The 24,043-nt window shown below is 37.2% G+C and overlaps 1 long non-coding RNA gene across 1 annotated transcript; it reads right to left on the reverse strand.

Moving 5' to 3' along the window:
- Positions 1–316: 316 nt before the first annotated feature.
- On the reverse strand, positions 317–24,008 carry LOC121828246 (uncharacterized). The gene is made up of 3 exons (XR_006070730.2): positions 23,889–24,008; positions 12,511–12,677; positions 317–1,974 (listed from the first exon to the last, which is right to left on the reverse strand). It is a non-coding gene; the product is annotated as an uncharacterized LOC121828246 (long non-coding RNA).
- Between the last annotated feature and the right edge of the window lie 35 nt (positions 24,009–24,043).

The following is a 24,043-nucleotide window of genomic DNA, read 5'->3' on the forward strand; positions in this document are numbered from 1 at the left end:
AGAATTATAACACAGGGCTTGTATTAATTGCATTCTAGACCATATGCTCTGCTTAATCAAATGCATTACCCTTGTTGAAATTGCTTTCCCTAATAAACTTAGTGTAGACATTTTTCCTTTTCTTTTTAGGATGTATTCTAGGCACCCAGCCTAATTAGTAACACTAACATTTAATATATTAAAAACGCTGTTAATTTTTTGTGTTTTCTAATATTGAAACACAAATATAAAGAACAATGGAGGATTTTGAGGACTGTTTATATTTTGTTTATTTGAATAGGATTTGGTAGGCTCTAGGAATGTGTTTTGTATCTATAATTTTGAATTTTAAAAGTTTATGCTTTGAATTTATTAACCTTTTACCTTGCCAGTTATATAGAGTATTCCAAATGAATTAAAAACAAATGCAGGATGTTTTGCTTTAATTTATATACAATGGAACCAAAAGCAGGATTATTTGTTTGTTTTGTTTTTTTTCTTCTATAGGAACAGAACTTGGAGTATAGAACCTCTGTGTTTGGATAATCTTGAAGTTAGTTTGTGATCTTATGAAATTTAGAAGCATCAATAAGAGAGTTTCCAATGGTAAGAGATATACTGGCAGTCCATGCAGCCTGGCATATATCACAGTATAATAAGTCTAATGATCATCTTTGGATAATTATAATAAGTGTCCATGAAGAAAACAAGGATTTGGGTGGCCAAATTCTTGCTATCATTGAAAAAATCTTGCTACCCTTGTTGTAACACTGGGTATAATCCTTTTGCACAGCTATTTCAAAATGCACAGAAAAAGTAAATATATGAATATTATGACTTCAAGTCTCAGGATGCAAGGAATGGTCTAGAATCCTTCTTTGGCTGCCCCCTAATAAACTTTTCTACTGAACTCACAAGGTTAGTAGATTTCTGAAACGTATTTCTAAGTCCTAAAGTCATTTTTTTAAAGCAAAACAAGTTTATAGCCTTGCAGAGTTTCATGGGTTGAAAGTGTCCCATAGATTTAGACATAGTAGAAACTAAAACCAATTGATATGGCCCTTGTAGAAAGACCCTGACAGAGCTTGGGGCATTGGACTTTAAAAGCTTTGTTGACTGTCTGTCAGAGTAAGCACTTCCTTATTATCTCTGGACTTAGTCTCCTTGTATCTGAAGACTATCAAACCCATTCTAAGGGAAAAGCCTCACAAGTAACTACATGGTTACTTGGTATCCATCTCCATCTACTATTTTTCAGATATATAACTAGACTAAAATCCATGAGCTATCCATGCAGGCCAGGTAGTAAATACAACATGTAAAACTGTCCTGTACATTGTAAGATAGGTGTATTTTTTTTTCAATTTATATTGACAGAATCTTGGAGCACAATCTATAGAAATGGATCCTTAAAATAATTGGAACAGTGTAGGGAAAGTGAAATACTAGGTTGTGCTTGATGTAATTGGACTGAGCAGAGATTCTGGATCTTATGCTCTACTATATCAGCTAGAATGCCTCTGAGTTTATTTAGTCTGTTTACTAAAACTTGTTCCTCAAATGATGTACAGTAACTGAAGCAGAAATCTTAGACGTTCAGTAGAAAAAGACAGTATCTGATGGCTAAGGGAGATTGAATGTAAGGGTAGATTTGTGATGTAAAATTTGTGTGTGCAATACTGAACTTTATCTCCCAGAAGGGACTAGAAACTCTTTTCCCCAAAGTTATAGGAAATGAGAACACTCCCTCACTGAAGCTGTAAGAAATGTTATAAATGAGTCCTGAATCTTACAGAGGCCTGGAGGTTCTTCCTTACAGGTCAGGGTTGTAAGCTGTAAAGCTGCCATCAAATTGGACGATCTTGAATTCAGAGGAAGGGATGACATGATCCCAGGGTTGCAGGGACCAAAGGCGTCAGTTAATTGACAGAAATAAGATGAATGTATTTCTCTTACTGGACAGTGGGGCAAAGCAAGCAGTCATCAGATTTTGACCTGTAAAAAGAGATCCTTGATCATTATGGGATATGTAAGACTCAAATATTTATTCAGCCCTTTGTAGCCATACTTCGTTTTAAGTAGACATCTCTAGGTCTTAGAACAACAATCTTATTTGAATCATCACAATGAAGTTATGTCCTCTCAATTGCCAAACACGAGTTGGTTTCTAGACCCAGAGTCCCTTACATGAATGTGAGACCTGATTCCCTTGAAGAAAAACCTTAACACAGCCAGCATTTTATTCTAACAATCTTAGCATCCTTCAAAGGAATCTATTCATGTTTTAGCAGAATAGTAAATTTAAGACAGTGTTTTAGCAAAATTATTGGAAAGTGGTCTTGTAACTGACACTTACGTGCCATTGTGACCCCTCAGTCCCAGCATTGATTCTGCCAGTTCAGGAGCACAGGAGTTCATTTAATGTCTAGTGTCCTCTTCAGTTTCTTTTTATTGTATTGAAGCTTTTCTTTGTAGAGATCTTCTTACCTCCTTGTTTAGGGATATTCCTAGGTAATTTTTTGGAGCTATTAGGATGAGATATTTTCCCCAATTTCTTTCTCAGCAAGTTTGTTATTGGTATGTATAAAAGCTACTGATTTTTGTGTTACTGAAAATGCTTATCAGAGTTAAAAGTTTTCTGGTGGTGTCCATATAAAGTATAAAACCATGCTGTCTACAAATAGGGATGATTTGAGCTCTTCTTTTTTCTTGTATCTGTACCTTTTATACATTTTTCTTATCTTGTTCTCGGTATGACTTTGAGCACCATACTGAATAAGAGCAGAGTGTGGACCCACTATGTTCATTTTCAAAATTTCTATTTGGTTATTTTTTATTGTCTCAATTTCCTCACTGAAGTTTTCCTCCAAGTTTTTCATTTCTTCTCTAAGTTATTGATCATTATATTCAGTTTGATAACTTTCTAGTCTAGGTCCTGAATTGATGTCTTATCTCCCCCATCTCCTTTTGAGTCCTCTATATGATTATTTATCCTTTTTAAAAGTAGGACTCTGTATTCTTTCTCTAAAACTTCAGCCACCTTAGTGTCTTAAGTTTCTATTTTGTGTTTGTGACCATGTTATGACAGGTTGCATTGTGTTCTGTGCATCTGTGGAGATAGAAATGTCTTACAGTTTCTCACCTTTGTTTTGTTTTATGAGTCCACTTGGAGGATTGTGTTTTCGAGACTTATGTTTTCTACTACTATTTAGAGGCCATTTTGTGCCGTCTGCCCCAACGATTCATCCCAGCAGTTTCAACATTAATACCTGTGAAATGCACTGTCCTGATAAGTCTCTGAGAGAGTTGTGTTGAGATTTTGAATGGGGAAAGTGTACTTTTAACATTTTTAAGAGCTAAGACATTGATATTTAAATATAAAATTGAAGAAGGAATGGGGAAGGTGGAAAGAAGGGGCAGAGATGTATGAGAAGGAAACTATACAACTGGAGATGTAAGAGGCAGTGGAAACTATGGTAAATGTAGAAATCTAGAAAAGAAATAACTTTATAGGTGCAGAAAAGAAATGGACTCGATGGTCAGATGAAAGTTTACAATACAATAGCTTAACTATTGAAGTAAAAATTCAATAATCAAAAATTAAAAATATAGAAACATAGCTAAAGTGTTTAATAAAATAAACAATAGCACAAAATAGAAGGTATTATTTTGCTTTTAGTCAGCTTTCCTTCCTCACTGGGGTGATATTGTCTCTCTCTCCTCTTGTGTTATCATTTACATCAGTCTCCACATGTGCCGGGTGGACTGCTAATCTGGATACTTTAGACAAGTTAAGTCAGTGTTCCCTGTAAACGAGGGATTTCTGTGAGTTTAGATTATTTTCTGTCAGAATTAACCATTCAGAGCCCTCCTGCTCTCCCTCTTCCCACAAGTTACAGCATGGCCCCTAGTGAGATAGGAATTGAACTTTCTCAGAGATAGGTTCTTCTACACCTCAAGGAATGAAGTGATAGGGAAGATTCACACCCCTGTGAGTAGTAGGGCTGTGTTCCCAACAAGTGCTGCACTGGGTTCCGCCGCACACTCCCAGGGCTCTTGTGTAACAATAGCTTGTATCTTGTCCCCCAAGGCGCGAGCGTTGGGGAATCATTTTCTCTGGGTGAGTATCAGAAGTCCACATTTCTCTTACACACTTTGGTGATGGCTATTCACTTGGACAGACAGTTAATGCTGATCAGCAAGGTAGCCACAGTGGTTGTGCCTCAGTGCTGGTAGCAGTAGTTGGTGGTACCCTTGATGTGTAGCCCATACCCTAATGTCTTATTTTGATATGAATTTAATCACATATATACATTTTTTCCCATTCCTTCTTCCATCCTTTTGTTACCTAATTTATGCCACAGTGTATCACAGAAGGAAGACCACATGAACTTGTTGGTTTGTGTAGATTGCCTTTTAGTTTCTGAGTCCCAGCCAGGAGAGCTGCAGTTCTGTGATGTGGGGGCAGGGTAGCTTTACTTGCAGGTCATGGTGACAGTTGGACGTGTTCAATCAGACATATTTCAGTGTCTCATTGATTTAACTTTGTCTTTGCAGATTCCAGTTGATCTTGTTCCACCTCTTTCTCTATTGAACTTTTCTCCTCCACATCACGGGCCTTGGTGACTGACTTATAATGGCTTTAGACTTACTGACAGATGAGGAGTCAATCGCTATCAATAGATTTCTTCCTCGGGCTCTTTTCTTATTCGATGGATCCAATTTTTCAGGTCTCTTCTTTTAGACTTCACTACTCTTTCATCTCACACAGTGGGTAAAGTTTTCTTGCTAAAATAAATGTCTTAATCAACAGCACTCAGATCTCTGGCTCTCTCAAATACTGCTCATCTTAATTATTAACTGTTATATTTCCCCTTAGTCTCAACTCTGTTATAGTTTTTTATTTTAAATTATGTGGTGGATAAGTGAATACAATGTGGTTGATAGGGAAAGTTAAACAAGACCCTTTACAATATATGAGCATTTCTCTAATGTCAGTGTCATTTACTGTTTAGATTTTCTCTGTCTGAAGTCTAAGATGACGTGCTGCTTCCAGGCCAAATGTGCTTGATGGCTTAATAGTCATGCAACTGTCATGGAGAAACTACTTACTGACTGGATTTTAGGGCTACTTCACAGGAGGAGATATCATACTTGGTTCTGGGCAAAAGCCCATGGCTGTGAGGTCATGAGATCCTGTGTGGAACCTGGTATGGTTATTTTGTGAAATGGTCATGCTGTCAACTCTTCTTCAAACATTATGTTTGTACCCACAGAGCCAGGCTGCTCTCAGCCTTGGTCAGAGAAACTTCCTTTTGCAGTGAAAAGCAGTCAATAGGGAGGTGAATAATTAGTCAAAGAGTTGAGAATGGGTACTAGCACTAAACAGGGTACCTTTATTAACTACTCTGCCTCACAAAGTCTCAGGGAACATCGGAATAATGAAGTGAAAAAAACGTAAGAGTCAGAAATGGGAAGGAGCACTGTGAAATGCTGTCTTCCGATACGGAAGATATGGCTGTCACAGTCGTGAAGGCACAGCAGCTGTGGTTACCAAATCCTGGCATAGATGGGTAGATGATCTCTAGGTCCAACACATACCGAGCAGCTATTGGCAGTGGGCAGTTTCTGGAGGAGGATTGTTCTTTATTGAGGATATGGCAGCTGGTAGGTTTCTCATGCCCTAAAGGATGATGCCACACCCATGCATGTATAGTCGACACTAACTAGACGTAGTAGGTTAGTTTTTATTATAGGCATGTTACAAGGAGGAGGTATGATGGGAGAATATGGGGAGAGTTGGAGGGAAAATGGTAATAGATATGATCATATTTATTGTGTGTATGTGGGTATAAAAATTTCAAATATAAAGAAAAATTTAAACATATTTTAAGTGTTATATTAAGATATGGTTTAAATTGAGCAAAATATCATTGGGTCTATAAAACATTTAGCAATTATTACTGAGAGACTTAAATTGGCTTGTTACTATTTTCATTCCTTATCTGCTAAGCCAAAGCACAATTCTGAACAAAATTCAAAGCAGAAATAGGCTTTTTCTCTCTAACTCTTCTCCAGCTGTGGCCATAATTTTCTTTTTTTAGCCATGCTGCTGACTTTTGGGTGAACCTGTATCTTCTGTGCATGTTTTTTGAGGATTGACACTAACAGTCTGATACTTCAGGCTTTTGGGGAGAAAATGTCAGCTCTGTTGTGGCGAGTTTTGTATTTGAACTGCTGTTAACATTTTAAACTTTAGTTATGCTTCTGAGAACTTTCATTATGTGCCTTTTCTTTATGTCTACAGCATAGTATCTTTGTTAGGCTGTGGACCACACATTAGAAATAAAAATGAAGAGGGAGAGTTTCTGTACAGTTTTACCTATGGTAGATTTACAGTGTCACATTCCAGGATTATTACATTTGCTAGTGAGCAACGCTCTCCACTTTGTCGTACATCTTGGAGGAAACTTAATGAAAAGCACCAATTGGGATCTGGAAGGAGACTTCCAGAAGATTCATGATAGCAGAATTGACTTCTGACTTAAGATTAGTGCCTGTGCATTACTCTGCAATAAAAGGACAGGCTACACAGAAGGTAGCAAGTCAATGTTTCAGTGCTGGGGTCCTGATGAGGACCAAAGCTGTGCTGAAATGGGTGTTGCAATGATGCATTTGCACAGATGCTCTGTGCTCTCTGACTACGGATGTGGACCTTTCCTGTTCATCTAAATGTAAAATTAAAGAAAGTTTCATGTTGCATGAGGTTTCTTCGGTAATATAGTCTTAATATACAGATAAACAAGGAGAATTCCTTGTTTCTTTAAAGCTAAAAATTGAGACAATTCTTAAGAAGTCAGAAATTGCTTTATTTTTTCCAAAAGGAAAGCATGTTCTTTTCACATTTGAAATTGGAGCCATTCAAAAGGCAGAAGAATGGGAGAGGGGCATTGCTTGCTTGAACTTTGGCTTGAGATGGTGAACCTATCATTTAATGTTGCTTTCAATTAACCATTTACCATGAGTACCTGTCTGGCATGTAACTGAACTAAGAACAATAAACATAAAATAAAACCATAATAGTGGTCAGTAATGTTTATTAAATGGTGAAGGACTTAAAAATAATATATTTGATAGGTCAAGCCATAAAGTTTCTAAATTTGACAGTTCACTTAAGAGGATAATGCAGTCTTCAGACAGCTGCCAACGGCTGAAGAATTTTTATCACTGACTAATCTTACCCTATGATTTAGGAGATGCCAAGGATTACACGTGGCTTAAGGCAGGCTGCCTTCCATTACTTTATCTTCTGTATCCTATTTTAAGTATTTTGCTGCCATCACAAGTTACATAAATATTCTCAGGGTATAATCAGTCAGGCAGCCCATTGTGTCCTTTTGGCTGGCTGTCAGAGTGTTCTGGGTAGAAGGAAGCCTTTATGGGGAAGGGTAAGGTTATGCATTGCTGAAAATATAAAAAAGAAGTTTTGTGATAAAATGCATTTCATTAATCTGGTAAATACCATTTCTCAAATTACAGATGAAGGGCTTTATCATATCTAGGATCTATAGGACTGTGAAAACATAGCTCTGTGCTAGGCTTTCAGAAATGAAGAATGAAAAACTAAAGTTATCTTTTCTCTCCATTTCAGTTCTAATGTGTGAATTCTTTTAAGTTGCATTAGTACTTCAAAAGTTACTTTCTCTCTCTTTGAAAATAAACCAATTTATTGTAACAGATGTTTTACACATGGCTTTTCTTTGTTTCACATACATGCGTGTGCTGTGTATAAATACACATTCACATCTACACCAACAATCTCCTCCCCACATTTTAAAAAAAGAAGTCTTAAGACTCTCCACTAATATTTGTTTTCCTGAATATAATAAAATTAAATCTGAGATAGTATGGCTCTGATGTAGTATGAGTTTATTGCATCCTCTTTAAGATTCAAATAACTTTAAAGGTGTAAAGGAGTCCATCTATGGATTCACAAATCAACTGTTAAGAATCTACACAAATATTCTGGAAAAAAATAATAGGATACCAGCAGGAGCTGTTTATGATGTCAGAGTTCAAATGCCACTTGTGGGTCAAGGGTCAATGATATAGGTAAAATTGGATGTTGGTATATGGTTTGTAGTGTGTTTTGCAATAATAAGTTTTGTTAGATACTGTGTTTCATGGGTTTGGGGCTGAGAGTCTTAAAGTGTTTGCTATAGGAACACAAACACAAAAGCCTACATTCAGATCCCAGAACTCAGGGCCACACATGCACCTGCAACCCTGGTGCTGTGGGAGGTGCAGACAGGAAGCTTGCAGGGCCTTCCTGACTGTCAGCTCAACTCCACGTTTAGGGAGAGACTCTGTCCCAAAGGAATAAGGTGGGAAAGGATATAGCAGGGCATTCAGCATCCCCTTCTGTCCCACTCACATGGACTCACAAGCACATGCACACACATGTGCACATACACCACACATACATACACCATGCTTACATAGCATATATAATTAAGATGGGTTCTCTTCATGAAAAAAATAAAAATCACATGTACAAAAGTAGTAAGAAAGAATTTTTCTAGACTAAATTAACACATTTGGTACCACATAGAAATCTTTAAGACATATGCCAGGAACCACACGTTTTGGGGCAAATTGCATGTTATTTAAATCATCATAATTACAGATCATAATACACTTTAGGTGTTGTTTTCAATAATTGTAACATTTTTATTTACAAAAACAAACAATTAAAGACCTAATTAAACAATTAAAGTTTCTAGTACTTTTTTTTTTTTTTCTGAGACAGGGTTTCTCTGTGTAGTTTTGGTGCCTGTCCTGGCTCTTGCTCTATAGACCAGGCTGGCCTTGAACTCACAGAGATCCGCCTGCCTCTGCTTCCTGAGTGCTGGGATTAAAGGTGTCCGCCACTGCTGTCCGGCCCTAGTAATTCTTTTTTTCCCCCCACTCTTTGTATATTCTATCTTTTTAAAAAGATTTTTATTTTATAATTAACTTAATTTTACATAATTAGCCACAGATTCCCCTGTTCTCCCTCCTCCCACCCACCACATCCCCCCCCCCCAATTCACCCCCCATTCCCTCCTCCTCCGAGGCAAGGTCTCCCCTGGGGATTCAGCTCAGCCTGGTAGATTCAGCTGAGGCAGGTCCGGTCCCCTCCTCCCTACACCAAGGTTGAGCAAAATGTCTCAGCATAGGCCCCAGGCTCCAAAAAGCCAGCTCATGCACTAAGGACAGGTCCTGGTCCCACTGCCTGGGGGTCTCCTAAATAGTTCAAGCTAATCAACTGTCTCACTTATCCAGAGGACATGATCCAGTTCCATGGGGGCTCCTCAGCTATTGGTTCTTTTTTTAAATATGTGGTACTGCATAGAACGTTTTTCACTATGAAGAGGGACCAAACAAAATTTACATAAGTACCTAGATTCACTCCTCTTCCCTTGGGCGGCACAAACCATGCAGGCTCTCAGGAAATGTTTTCTTTCCACACACTGGAATAACGAAGGTTCATGCTGCTTCGCATCCCCTGACAACCCTTTGGATGGATCATTATGAGGTGCTCATCTTGCAGCCCCAGGGGAAGGGCTAGACAGATTTGTTTCTGGTTCCGGAGACCTTCATTATTGTCCTCTGTTATCCAGTCTCTCACCATCGATAGCAGAAACTGTTCATTTTTCATTTTTGCTCGTGAACTGAAGAGGTACACTCCAAATGAACTGAAAAGTCCAAGATTTATAAGGTACAGCATTACATTTTTGTCCATTTCATCATTTTCCTTTGAATGGACAGGAACTGATCCTCACGGTCAATGCCTTTCATGTTGGCCATGATGTGATAGGGTTACAATATTCTCTCCCTATTTTTTTTTTTCCTGTTGTTGAGATAGAAGTGTCATGGATCATTGATATCATTGGGACAACCTGATTGTCTTTCCATGCTAGGAGAAGACTATATTTTCCTTTTCTGGAAAATATTATGTCACCTTTCTTCATTCTTGATGTTTTCATTTTCAGATTTGGTGATAACCTCTGCTCTCCCTACTAGTCCCACAGACTCTAATTTTGTTCTGTAGCAGGAATTCATCAGTAGATGTAACATTGTAATAATTATCCTGGTAAATATGGTGCCCTGTGCTAGAATAGGGTCCAAAGACTGAAGAGCAGTTTCTTTCCTCCAGCAGTGTGTATCTTCATGTTGTAGACACAGTCAGTGTTATTGGTGGATTCTTGGGAGTTTCCCTGGTATCTCTCTGACCCCAAAATCAGCCCCCATCAAGACATCTCTTTCATTACTCCCCCTCTCTGCCACATCCAACCCAGCCAACCCAGTCCTTCATGTTCCCATCTCCCCTCCAGTGTTAACACAGGAGATCTCTTCTATTTCCCTTCCCAGGGAAATCCATGCATCCCTCTTTGGGCCCTCTTTATTACCTAGCTTCTCTGGTGCTCTGGATTGTAGCCTGGTTATCCTTTACTTTACAGATAATATCCAATTATGAGTGAATACATGCCATGTTTGTCTTTCTAGGTCTGGATTATCTCACTCAGAATGAATTTTTCTAGTTCCATCTATTTGCCAGCAAATTACATGATGTCATTGTTTTTTTCTTTGTTTTGTGTTTTTGTTTTTTTAACAACTGAGTAATACTCCATTGTGTAAATGTACCACATTTTTCTTATCCATTCTTCAATTGAGGGTCATCTAGGTTGTTTTCAGGCTCTGGCTATTACAAATAACACTCCTATGAACATAATTCAGCAAGTATCCTTGTGGTATGCTTGAGCATCCTTTGGGTATAGCTTGGTCTTGAGATAGATTGATTCCCAATGTTCTGAGAAACAACCATAGTATTTTCCAAAGTGGCTATACAAGTTTGCATTCCCACAAGTTTGCAGTGGAGGAGTGTTCCCCTTACTTCATATCCTCTCCAACATAAGATGTCATTAGTATTTTTGATCTTAGCCATTCTGACAGGTGTAAAATAGAGTCGTTTTGATTTGCATTTCCCTGATGGCTAAGGATGTCAAACAATTCTTTAAGTGTGCCTTGACATGCAAAACACAAGAAAACTTGTGAGTGGTATGAAATGTGTTAAGAAAAATACTTTATTATGATTGTTTAGATTACTGATACTTGTTTTGGCTTATTTAGAATGGAAGGTTTGCTACAATTTTTAATCAAATGAAATTACTTAATGATGCTGTCACTAATAAAATCCAAGAGAGCTTTCAGACTAACTAAAACATAAGTTGGAGAGCAAATCTTAGCATTGTTATGACATTGCATACATTACATACAAAGATGTACAAAACATGGGATAATACTGATACAATGTGTTTTGTTTGTTTTAGTCCTGCTGGCCACAAGGGGTATAGCATGCTGTATGTTCATAATGTCTATCTGTATTCAGAGATATGCTATTAGAAAAGAAATGTCAATGAGAAGACACAACTTTCCCATCTATCTGGTTTTTGTATATGTGTTTATACTAAGTTAGTGTTGCCTTACAGAAAATTTCAAACTTATAGAAAAGTTACTAAACTGTTCCCTGTGTGTTCCATGATATCCTTCAACTTTATTTTCTTTCACTGACTTATCATATATCAGTGATTTTCTATTTCTACTTTTGACAGAAAGAATAAACACCAAGTTGGCTTTACTCTGGAGGAACAGAAAGACTTTAATGGAAATACCTGTATTTATTAGAAGTTGATGAATTTCTTAGCAATTCTCTAGAGAGATATTAAAGTATATCCAAAAGCAGCTGTCCCTTGCATTCTTTCCTGTCTTCTTAACATTTAACTGCACAGCTAGAGCACAAGGTTCACTTTTGCTGCATTTAGCTCACAGTGAAACAAATCACTGGTCCACAGATGTGTGGACTTTGAATTTATTTATACTTCAGGTTTTCTGAAGTGGTATAGTATAAAGCAGCATAATTGCTTGAGTTAATGAGAGTCAGGCAAATGTGATGTGTGAGAGCAAAGGAAGCAAATGAAGTGACTTGCAGTAGGGCGGCCCATGCATGACCAGGGTCAGAAATGCCTTCTCTTTAACCCTAAGCACACCGTGGCTGATGCTGAGCTAGGCTTGTCTTTAATATCTCTAGCACTGAATGAAAAATATATAACAATAAGGTCAGTCTTGCTTTCTGGTCATAAATGTTGACCAGGGAGGCACACTGTATATTATGTCGAGAAAGAAGACACTGTGTGCCAAAGTGAGCAATGCTCTTGACAAAACACTGAGCTTCATTGATGTTTTTTCTTATCACCTGTGTAACCTATAGGTCTCTAAAAGCAATTCAATCTCATCAATTTGTAGAGGCCACAGTGTTGTTGTATAGGCAGACTGCACCCTTGGATAGCCCACTTTAACTCAGTGATAAATTTTAAAACTCCTAGAGGAGAGAATAGATGCCTCATGTTTGGAGATGCCTACCATAAATATTGTTTTCCATTCGAGTTCTTGATGGATCACAGGTTGCAGTGAATTTGGGGTTAAACTCACCAAAGATTCTGAAATGATGTTCTTTCTTCTGAGGCATTGCTGATCATGTACATGGATGCTTGCTCTAACACAGCCACCCTGGGTATAAGGTACATTTTTCTTGCCATATGGGTTGAGATGACGTTGTGGTAGACAATGTTTTCTTCTAAGCATGTCTTGGAACTGCACTGGCAAACAAATGATTAATGGAAGTCTTAAGTTTTATGTCATAAACTATGTACATAGAATTTAATATTAATCTGCTTTAAAAGGTATGACTGAACATCTGCTGTGGCTGTTTTTAAAAATATTCTCAACAAAACTTTCTTCTAAGTGCCTCTTTTTCTTCTAACACTCATACTTAAACCTGTCTTAATTTTTTAAATATTGTTTTCAACTCTACTTCATATAAAAAAGGAAATTAACTTTTTATCATGTTAAAATAAGGTACAGTTTTATACCTCATACATTAAGATTCACAGTTTTTAGTGGGTGGTTTTGTGAGTTTTGGTAAGTACACTCAGATATATAACCACCTTCACCATAATAAAAATATAGGCTAGTCCTATCACCTCTAAAACCTCCAATGATGCTAACATCCCTCTTCTGACTCGTAGCCCTGGCAACCACTAATCTGTTTGCCATCTCTGTCATTTTGCCCTTTGCAGAATATTTTGTAAAGGTACATGGTGTGATTTTGTTGAGTGTGTTATTTCACTTAAGTTAGTAAACTTGTGATTCATGCATTCCATTGCATGTATCAAAACTTGGTTCTTCCTCATTGTTAAGCAGCAACCTATCATTTGTTCACCTGTTTCATATGTGAGGGAAAGTTGAATTTCTTTTTTTTTCTATTAAGAATGGACCCATACAAAGTATTTGTGCTCAAATTTGGATGTAGCTATGCTCTATTACACATACTGATGTGCCTTTTAAAAATTAATGACATTATCTTCAAGCAGCACCATAGCACAGATGTAACAAGTTCCCAACCCTGTGTTCCCAGCCTGCCTCCTCCCATCTCCTTTGCTAGTCCCATCATACATTACACCTGTTTTTACCCTAAGATCTCACCAGATATTGTGGTCATTGTTGCTTTGGGTAAATGGTGACCTTTTATATCATTTATTTGAAACTAGAATTTTTTATACTAATTTCACTTGTCATTTTCACTTCTCAGTTTTTTGTGTTTCTTTATTATTACTTTTACTTGGGGGAAATGTCTTTCATCTGCCAAATATAAATCTTTCTTCTAGTAGTAAATTCTGATTTTATTTATTTGAAATACATTTCTCTTCATTTTATAGCTTCTACTATAAGGTATTATATGGCATTCTTATACAATTCTGTTTACAGTTTTTATTCAATGCTATAAAATGTCACTCTATTATGTAGCCAATATTTTATACAAGCAATCATTAGTTTGTCAAAGTAGATAACTTCTAAAATGTGTAGTATAGGACTCTAAGAGAGTGAGTGGTTACTGGCTCTAGGGCCAAGGAAGCATGGTCAAATTGAAAACAGAGAGCTGTTGGTTTTGGGAGCTGTCCTCTTCCACCACAAGAGTGCACTTCAGACCCTGTGGGAAACATGGGGATAGGGGGTGCTGGGTGTAGAGGTCCTTGATGACATACAAGGATGAAGCTGAAGTACAGCAAGTTGACCTTGTGTCAAAGAAACTGGCTGGAGAGTAAGCATCTTTGAACCTTCAGCATGCCACTGAGCAGGAAGGAGAAAAAACACTGAGAACTAGGAAAGGAAGCTGCCACCTCTCACCTTAGCACTTACTATTGATAAAGCCCAGAATTATGCAGTTGACAAAAGAGAAATGTTGATAAGCCCCAGTTTTATTTAAAATGTATGACAAACAGATGTGGATTTGGAGGAGGTAGGAAGCAATAAACTCATAAGTAGTGCACATGCCAAGATGGACTACATGCAAAATCATGCCCAGGTAGCAGGTGAGACATTCATTTGAATTTTTAATCATTTTATTGTTGTTTTAATCAATGAAAGCCTAATAGAGTGACCTTCTGTGACTTTAGGGAACAGTCTTTCCTTGCTCCTGTAAGAGTCATTGGCCTTAGGCATCACATTACTTTCAATCTCTGTCTTCTCATGGACTATGAGCATCTTTGTCCTTGTTTCCTTATAGAACACCAGGTTTTATATTCAAGGCCCCTCTGAAATCCAGGACAAGTTCCTATTGATTTTATCTGTAAAAGCTCCCATTTCAAGTAAGTCACCTTCCACAGTTGTGGGTTAAAACAGGTTTTTTTTAAAAGATACTATTTAACCCACAGTGGCCATTATGAAGGTCTAACTATAGTAGCATATGTTAATGAAAAACAATTGGAAAATTATAACCATAATTGAAGAAAATTCAATAACAAATAACATAAATCAGAATTTATTAAGCTTTGCTGAGAGAAGTTAAAGGAGGCAGAAGTAAATGGAAAGACATACCAAGCTCTTAGATTGGAAAATTAAAATTTTATAAGATATCAATTTGCCTCTAATTTTGTAGATTCAATTTCATCCTAATAAAATTTCTAACAGTTGGGGTCTGGAGTGATGGCTCACTGGTTAAAAGAACAGACTACCTTCCAGAGGACTCAGATTCTATTCTCAGCCCCATATGACTGATCACAACCATCTATAACTTGAGTCCCAGGGGATCTGACACCCTCTTCTGACCTCCAAGGTCATCAGGCATGCATGTAGTACATGTACATATACACATACAGGCAAAGCACACATACACATAAAAATAAATAAATCTTTAAAAAAAGTTTCAAGAATCAGTTTTTTTTTATTTGTAGAAGTCAATCAATTTATGATGAAATACCAGAAATATAATATAACAATAGCATGCTTTTAAGGATAGGAAAAACATTGGTACACCTACAGTAGATGACTTCATTTACGTATGAAACAAATTTAGTATATTTAAGGTTATGGCAACTGAAATAGCTTCTTATTATTAATGGAACAGAGTAATGATGGAAATAGTAGAAAGTATGTGGACAATTGATCTATTGTTAAAAAGTATAATTGAAAGGTATTTTTTAATAAATCACCTAGACACATTAGGAAAGCCATGTAATTTAACTTTTATTCATGTAATTAATAAAAAAAACTACAAATGGATTAGAGAGAAATACAAAAAGTTTTTTGTTGTTGTAGTTGTTGTTTTTCAAGACAGGGTTTCTCTCTGTAGCTTTCCACCTTTCCTGGAACTCACTCTGTAGCCTAGGGTGGCCTCGAACTCACAGAGATCTGTCTGACTCTGCTTCCCAAGTACTGGGATTAAAGGTGTGCACCACCACCGTCCAGCTATGAAAAGTTTTAACTGTAAATGCTATAGGATAAAGTTTTTTTTTTGTTTCTGTGTATTTGACAACACAGAATGCATGAAGAATTATTATTGATAACTTTGAATTCATGAAAATCAAACAACTCTGCCTTTTGATAACCAAGAGAGGGGCTTTAATGCTTTCCTCAGCTTGAAACTTCCCAGGGGCTTCTTCCTCCCCAGCTCCTAACCTTTCTCCCTGACCCTGACTGAATTCCGAAAGGTCTGCAGGTGGTGGCCTCCCTTCCCTTTCTGTAGAGCATTTACATTGGATTGCATTTTCTGTCAAATTCTTTTAAAAACTAAATCAATTTTTTGAGACTTTCATAAATGAGGATTATGTTTCATCGTTTTTTATACTTCCTCTTTTCCATCCAAATTCTCTACCTTTGGGACGAAAACTCTTTTAAAAACACCCATTTCAGTTTTACTGGAGGGCAGTCTTAAGGACCTGGGATTCAGCTCTTCCAAGTGTGATCATTAAGGTGGTAGCCACATGCTTGCCATTCTCTGCCTTGGAGTAGGGGTGGCATGGGGGTCTGACTTCACTGCAAAACCACCTCTTGTCCCAAATGTATGAGAACACTTACTTTTCACTAGGATAAGACCAATTAGCAAACACAGATGGCTTGTGGTTTTCTCATTAGCTTTAAAAAATCTTGCTTTCAGCAGGGATGCCTTCAGATTATATTTCATTTTCTGTCATATATATAATAATACTCTTAAAGAAAGTCATCTTTACTGTCTCAAATGTCCAGGCCAATATTTGCTTCAATACTACAAGCTATTGAGAAGATTAAAAGGCAAACCTTGCCCCGAAGAAAAATAAAATAAAATAATGACATAAAAGAAAAGTCACAAATAGGAAGACAGTGTTACCAATACAAATATCTGACCAAAGATTTCTATCAAGAAAACAGATCTTTTACTGTCCATGTTTAGAAGACAACACTATAAGACACTTTACCAAAGATAATAAAAATAGCCAATGCATACTTAAAAAGATGTTTACCAACTTATCAAGGAATAAAAAATAAAACAGTAATAAGAACTAATTCCCACAAAAATGGCAAGCATTAAACATATAAATTCCTAAAGATAATCACCAAGTTCTGTTTAAGAAAGAAAGCTATTGGATATTGTGTGCATTGCTAGTGGGAATATAACGTTGCAGACACTTTGGAGAACCATGTAAGCAGTTTCTTAGAAAGTTATACAAATTTCATCAGATAATTTAGAAGTTCTACTTATAAAGCAGTCTGAGAACAAATGCTTATGTAAGAAGTTATATAAAAATTCCCAGAGAAATTTATTCATAGTCCCCTGAACTACAAACAACCCAAATGTCTCTTACCAGGTGATTTGATAAACTGTAATATCCATGCATAAAAAACTGCCCAGCACATAGAAGACATGAATTATTGATAATAGATAACACAAATGAGTCTCAATGACATTAAGCTCAATGAAGTGTCAGCACAAAACACCTAAGTATATAATGATTCCATTTACATGCTGTTCTGGAAGAGATAAAATTAATGTATATAGATAACAGTCAGATCTGTTCTTGCTTGGGGTGAGGTTGAGGGTGGAGGAGAAAAGCATTAGGGAATCATTAGGGGTAATGAAAAGCTTCATTGCTCCATAGTTGCACTAGTTACACTGATCTATGTAAGCCTTGCAAACCCCATTACTCTACACTTTTCAAATAAGAGCATTTTATTTTTCCGGTAAACACACTACTATGAAGTTGATGAAAAATAAACAACTAATGTGAGAACTTCAGCATAATATAAAAACTGAATTTCAGACTGTATGCTATTTTTTCAGTTAATTAAAGAATGGGACTTTGAAAGTGGAGAAAAGTCAGCTTTAAATTCTTTATTAAGTTTAAAGCTGGAAGTGGATGGGATTCCAGTTATGGTGATAATCTGTTTGAATTTGATATCAGCAGGAAAAGCATTAAAGGTCATGTGACTAAAATTCACATGGATCTATCTACAAAGGAACCAGAAATAGCCAAAGTGTTATCAATACAAATACTTTTAAGGAAAGTAGAGGCATTATACATTCTTATTTCAAAATGTATTATGAAGTTACAGAAGGTAAAATATTGGTATGACAAAATTAAATTAAGACCAGATAAATAATTTAAATAGACCTATAGTTCCTAAGGAAATAGAAGTAGTGACTAAAAGCCTCCCCCCCCCCAAAAAAAAAAGCCCAGGGAAGATGGTTTTATTTTTATTTTTATTTATTTATTTATTTTATTTTATTTTATTTTTTCGAGACAGGGTTTCTCTGCGTAGCTTTGCGCCTTTCCTGGAGCTCACTTGGTAGCCCAGGCTGGCCTCAAACTCACAGAGATCTGCCTGGCTCTACCTCCCGAGTGCTGGGATTAAAGGCGTGCACCACCACCGCCTGGCAAGGGAAGATGGTTTTAATGCAGAATTCTACCAGACTTTCAAAGAAGAGCTAATACCAATACTCCTAATATTATTCCACAAAATAGAAACAGAAGGAATATGGCTAAATTCTTTTTACAAGGCCACAGTCACCCTGATACCTAAACCACACAAAATTTCAGCGAAGAAAGGGAATTATAGACCAATTTCCCTCATGAACACTGATGCAAAAATACTCAACAAAATACTGGCAAACCAAATTCAAGAACACAGAAAGAAAAATCATCCACCATGATCAAGTAGGCTTCATCCTAGAGATGCAGGTATGGTTCAACATAAAAATTCTACCTATGTAATCCACTATATAAACAAACTGAAAGAGAAACAAAACCAAACAAAAAATACATGATCATCTCATTAGATGTTGAAAGAGCCTTTGACAAAATCCAATACCCCTTCATGATACAAGTCTTGGAAATATTAGGGATGCAAAGAACATACCTAAACATAATAAAAGCAATATACAGCAAGCTGACAGTCAACATTAAATTAAAGGAGAGAAACTCAAAACAATTCTACTAAAATCAAGTACAAGACAAGGCTATCCACTTTCTCCATATGTATTTAATATAGTACTTGAAGTTCTAGCTAGAGCAAGAAGACAACTAAAGGAGATTAAGGGGATACATATTGGAAAGAAGTCAAAGTATCAGAGAACTCTTTTAGCTGATAGTCACCTTCAGTGAAGTGTCTGGATACAAGATTAACTAAAGAAACAAAAATCAGTATCCCTCTTATATACAATTGATAAAGAAATTAGGGAAACAACAACCTTCAATAACAATAGTAACAAATAATATAAAATATCTTAAGGTAACTATAACCAAGCAAGTTAAAGACCTGTATGACAAGAACTTCAAGTCTTTGAACAAAGAAATTGGAGAAGATATCAGAAGATGGAAAGATCTCCCATGCTCATGGATAGGTATGATTAACACAGTAAAAATGGTCAACTTACCAAAAGCAATCTACAGATTCAATGCAATCCTCATTAAAACTAACACAACTCTTTAAAGATCTTGAAAGAAAATACTCAACTTGTTATGGGGGAAAAAAGGCCCAGTACAATTCTGTACCATACAATAAATGCCAGAGGTATCACCATCCCTAATTTCAAGCTGTACTACAGAGTTATAGTAATAAAAAATTGCATGATATTGACATAAAAATAACAAGTAGATCAATGGAATTAAATAGAAAATTCATACATAAATCCACACACCTATGAACACCATGTTTTTGACAAAGAAACCAAAATTATACAATGGAAAAAAGAAGGCATCTCCAACAAATGGTGCTGGCATAACTGTATGTTGGCATGTAGAAGAATGTAAATAGGTCTATACTTGTCACTCTGCATAAAACTCAAGTCCAAGTTGATAAAAGACCTCAACATAAATCCAGTTACTTTTAATGTGATGGAAGAGAAAGTGGGAAATAGCACTGAATGCATTGGAAGAGATCACTTCTTGAATAGAATACCAGTAGCCCAGACACTAATATCAACAATTAAAGGGGACCTCATGAAACTGAAAATCTTCTGTAAGGCAAAGAACACCATCAATAGGACAAAAAATCAGCCTACAAAGTGGGAAAATATCTTCACCAACCCCACATCTAACAGAAGGCTGATTTCCAAAATACACTCAAGAAAGTAGACATCAAAAAACTAAATAATCCAATTAAAATACGGGGGTACATATCTAAACAGAATATTCTCAATAGAAGAATCTCAAATAGCTGAAAAACACTTAAAGATATGTTCAACATCCTTAGCCATCAGGAAAATGCAAATCAAAACAACTCTGAGATTCTATCTTACACCTGTCAGAATGGATAAGATTAAAAACACAAGTGACAGCTCCTGCTGGAGAGGATGTGGAGCAAGGGGAATACTCCTCCATTGCTGGTGGGAGTGCAAATGTGTACAATCATTTTGGAAATCAAGATGAGTTTTTTGTTTATTATTATTATTATCATTATTATTTTAGAAAATTAGGAATCAATCTACCTTAAAACCCAGCATTACCACTCTTGGCCACATACTGAAAGGATGCTCCATCATACCACAAGGATACTTGCTCAACTATGTGCATAGAAATTTATTTGTAGTAGCTAGAACCTAGAAACAGCCTATACACCCCTCAACTGAAGAATGAATAAAGAAAATGTGGTACATTTACACAATGGAGTATTGCTCAGCTTTTAAAAACAGGGACATCATGAAATTTGTGGGCAAATGGATGGAACTAGAAAAGATCATCCCAAGTGAGGGAACTCAGCCTCAGAAAGACAAATATGGTATGTACTCACTTATAAGTAAATATTAGCTATAAAGTAAAAAATAACCATGCTACAATCCACAGACCCAGAGAGGCTAAGTAACAAGGAGGTATCAAGAAAGGATGTTTGGATCTCCCTGGGAAGGGAAAAAAGAAGATATCTCGTGGGTGGGCAGGGAGTGGGTGGGCGTGGAAATATGAGGGATCAGGTTGGGCAGTGGATGGAGGGGAAAGAGTACTGAAAGAGATGACTGGAAAGGTGGGCATCTAGAGGTCAGGTAGAATCCTGGTACAAGGAAAACTTCCAGGAATCTATAAAGTTGACCCTAGCTAGGACTCCTGGCAATAGCGGATATGTAACTTGAACTGGCCATCTCCTGTGACGAGGCAAGACTTCCAATGAAGGGATTGGGGCATCAACCCAGCCACATAACCTTCAACCTACTCTCTTTTCTACCTAAGGGATGCTCTGGGTGTAAGAACAGCACTGATATTGTGGGAGTGACCAACCAAAGACTGGTCCAGCCTGAGTCCCATACCACTAGAGTGAGCCCATCCCTGACACTGCCTGGAGGGCCAGGACCCAGAGGCTGGATGGCCCAGAGCCCCAGGATAAAACCAAACACTATTGGAGATAAAAAATGTCAACATAATGATGTCTAATGATATTATGCTATACTCATTGATTGGTGCGTACCCCAATTATCATCTGTGAGGCTTCATCCAGTAACTGATGGAAACAGATGCAGAGACCCATAGCCAAATAAACATTAGACTGAGCTCGGGGAATCCTGCTGAAAAGAGGGAGGAAGGATTGTACAGGTCAGAGGGGTCAAGGACATCACAAGAAAACTCACAGCATCAACTAACCTGGGCTCATAGGGGCTCATAAGAGTATGAATCGACAACCATGGGCCAGCATGGGACTGACCCAAGGCCTCTACAATATGTGACAGTTGAGTAGCTTGGTCTATTTGTGGGACTCCCACCAATGGGAGCTGGGGCTGTCCCTATGCTTTGGCTGGCTTTTGGGACACTATTTCTCATGCTGGGTTGTCTTGCCCCACCCTAATTCAAGGGGAGGTACTTAGTCTTACTGCTACTTGATATGCCGTGTTTTGTTGATATCCATGGGAGGCTTGCCCTTTTCTCAACAGAAATGGAGGAGGAGTGGATGGGGATGCAGAGGGGAGGTAGGAGGAGAGGAGGGAATGGAAACTGTGGTCAGGATGCAAAATAAATAAAACATTTAAAAAAAGTATTGGTATGAAGACAAACATACAGTCAGTCAATTTCTGAAAAGGATTTTAAGAACACATAACTGAACATATATACTTTCTTGGTCAAGTGATGTTTGGAAAGTTGGAAATATACATGTGACCAGGCCATGGACCCAAGTTTACCTCTTCTATAATATTAACTCAAAGTATATTAATGACTTAGTTTTAAATATAAGACTTGCTGGAACAGTAAACTTTAGAAGACAATGTAGAGGAAAGTGTTCACAAACCCGGTGTCGATCTGATAATAAATTAATTTCCAAAAAACACCTGTAATTCGAGAGTCTGGTTAAATAATGGACCAAGGATTTGCTAATAGATTTCTCCAAAGAAAACATGCAAATGACTCAAAACACATAAAAAATAAACAAACCCACTGGTCATCAGGAAAACACAAACTAAAACTCTAAGGAAATACAACCTTGTATCTATAAGGCTATAATAAAAATAAAATGAAGAAATAAGAGACAAGTGTTGGTGAGGATATAGAAAAGTCAAAACCCTGGACCTCACAAATGCAAATATTAAATAGCACTGTGGTATAGAAAATAGTATGGAGTTTCCTCAAGTAAACATGGAACTTCTATTGTGATTTTTCTTGTGAGTTTGTATCCAAAACATTGGAATTAGGATCTCAAGTATACATATAATCTCTTGTTTATTATTATTATTTATATTTAAGACCTGTATACAACCTGAGTGCTGATCAAAAGATGAATAAAAAAAGATGTGTTAAACATACTAATCAGCCTTATAAGAAACTTTGGCATTCCTGGAAACATGGTTGTTGTGAAACCTGGAGGTTATTTTACTAAACATTTTAAACAAACAAACAAACAAACAAACAAAAAAAAACCCCCTTTTTCACAAAGATAAATACTGCATAATTCCACTTACATATGGTATTAAAAATAAACTCGTAGAAGTAGAACATACAGCAGTGTTTCCCCAGGTCAGGGGATAGGAGAAATGGTGGCCGAGTTTTAAGCACACCAGATCGCTAAGTTCTGAAGTGCTGCTATACAACGGTGCTTAGATAAAGCAAGTATGGTTTTGTTCACTTCAAATATTTTTTTTTTGGTCTTTTGTTGTTGTTTTTTGGTTTTTCAAGACAGGATTTCTCTGTGTAACATCCCTGGTTGTCCTGGAACTCGCTTTGGAGACCAGGCTGCCCTTAAACTCACAGAGATCTACCTGCCTCTGCTTCCTGAGTGCTGGGATTAAAGGCGTGAACCACCATGCCTGACTTTCAAATCTTGTTAAGGGACAGGTTTCATATTAAATGTTCTTAAAAAAAACAAACATCTCCTCACCACTCAAATACACAAAAATGGGACAAAAGATACATTGGGAGAGGTAGCTCTACCTATTCCGTGGTGTTAATGATATCATAGATGCTTGCATATGCCCAAACCTGAGAGATGATTTATGTAAATCCCATGCAGTTTAGCTCCTTGTATATTGATACCTTAATAAAGGTATGATCCAATTATGCATGAATGTAGTAATTATAAAGAAAAAAGGAAGAGCTGTGTAGATGTAACCAACCGTCTTATTAAATAAGAAACACAGAACCAATGCAAAGAAGAAAGCCAAGAGATCAGAGCTAAAAGCCTTACCGCCTGCTGCAGCTAACCTCTTTAGCCAAGAGACCTCTCTGAAAGAGACCTACTTCCTGTGTGTTTGTCTTTATATGGTCTTTCTGTTCTGCCTTCTCATTGGTTGTAAAACCAACCACATGACTGCCTCGTCACTGCCTGTAAGTACAGCCCTCCAGGTCTTTTATGGTATTGAGATCAAAGGCGTGTGTATCCAATGCTGGCTGTATCTTTGAACACACAGAGATCTACCTAGCTCTTCTACCAAGTGCTGGGATTAAAGGCGTGCACCACGAACGCCCAGCTCTGCTATGGCTTGCTATTAGCTCTGACCCCCAAGCAACTTTATTTATTAACATACAAATAAAATCACATTTCAGTACAAATAAAATACCACCATAGAGCTACATATCCCCCACCTCTTTCTTCTGATGTCAGTTGAATTTACTTAAGGAAAAGTGAAGCAGAGGCCTCTGGCAGTTGAGTCTGTGTCCACAGCGTCCATTCCGAAGCTTTCTGCCCTTTATGGCAACTGTGACGTCATCTCACCCTGGGCAGGGAACAAAAAGGTGAC

This window comes from Peromyscus maniculatus, chromosome 3, assembly GCF_049852395.1.
Source record: "Peromyscus maniculatus bairdii isolate BWxNUB_F1_BW_parent chromosome 3, HU_Pman_BW_mat_3.1, whole genome shotgun sequence".
NCBI lineage: Eukaryota > Metazoa > Chordata > Mammalia > Rodentia > Cricetidae > Peromyscus > Peromyscus maniculatus.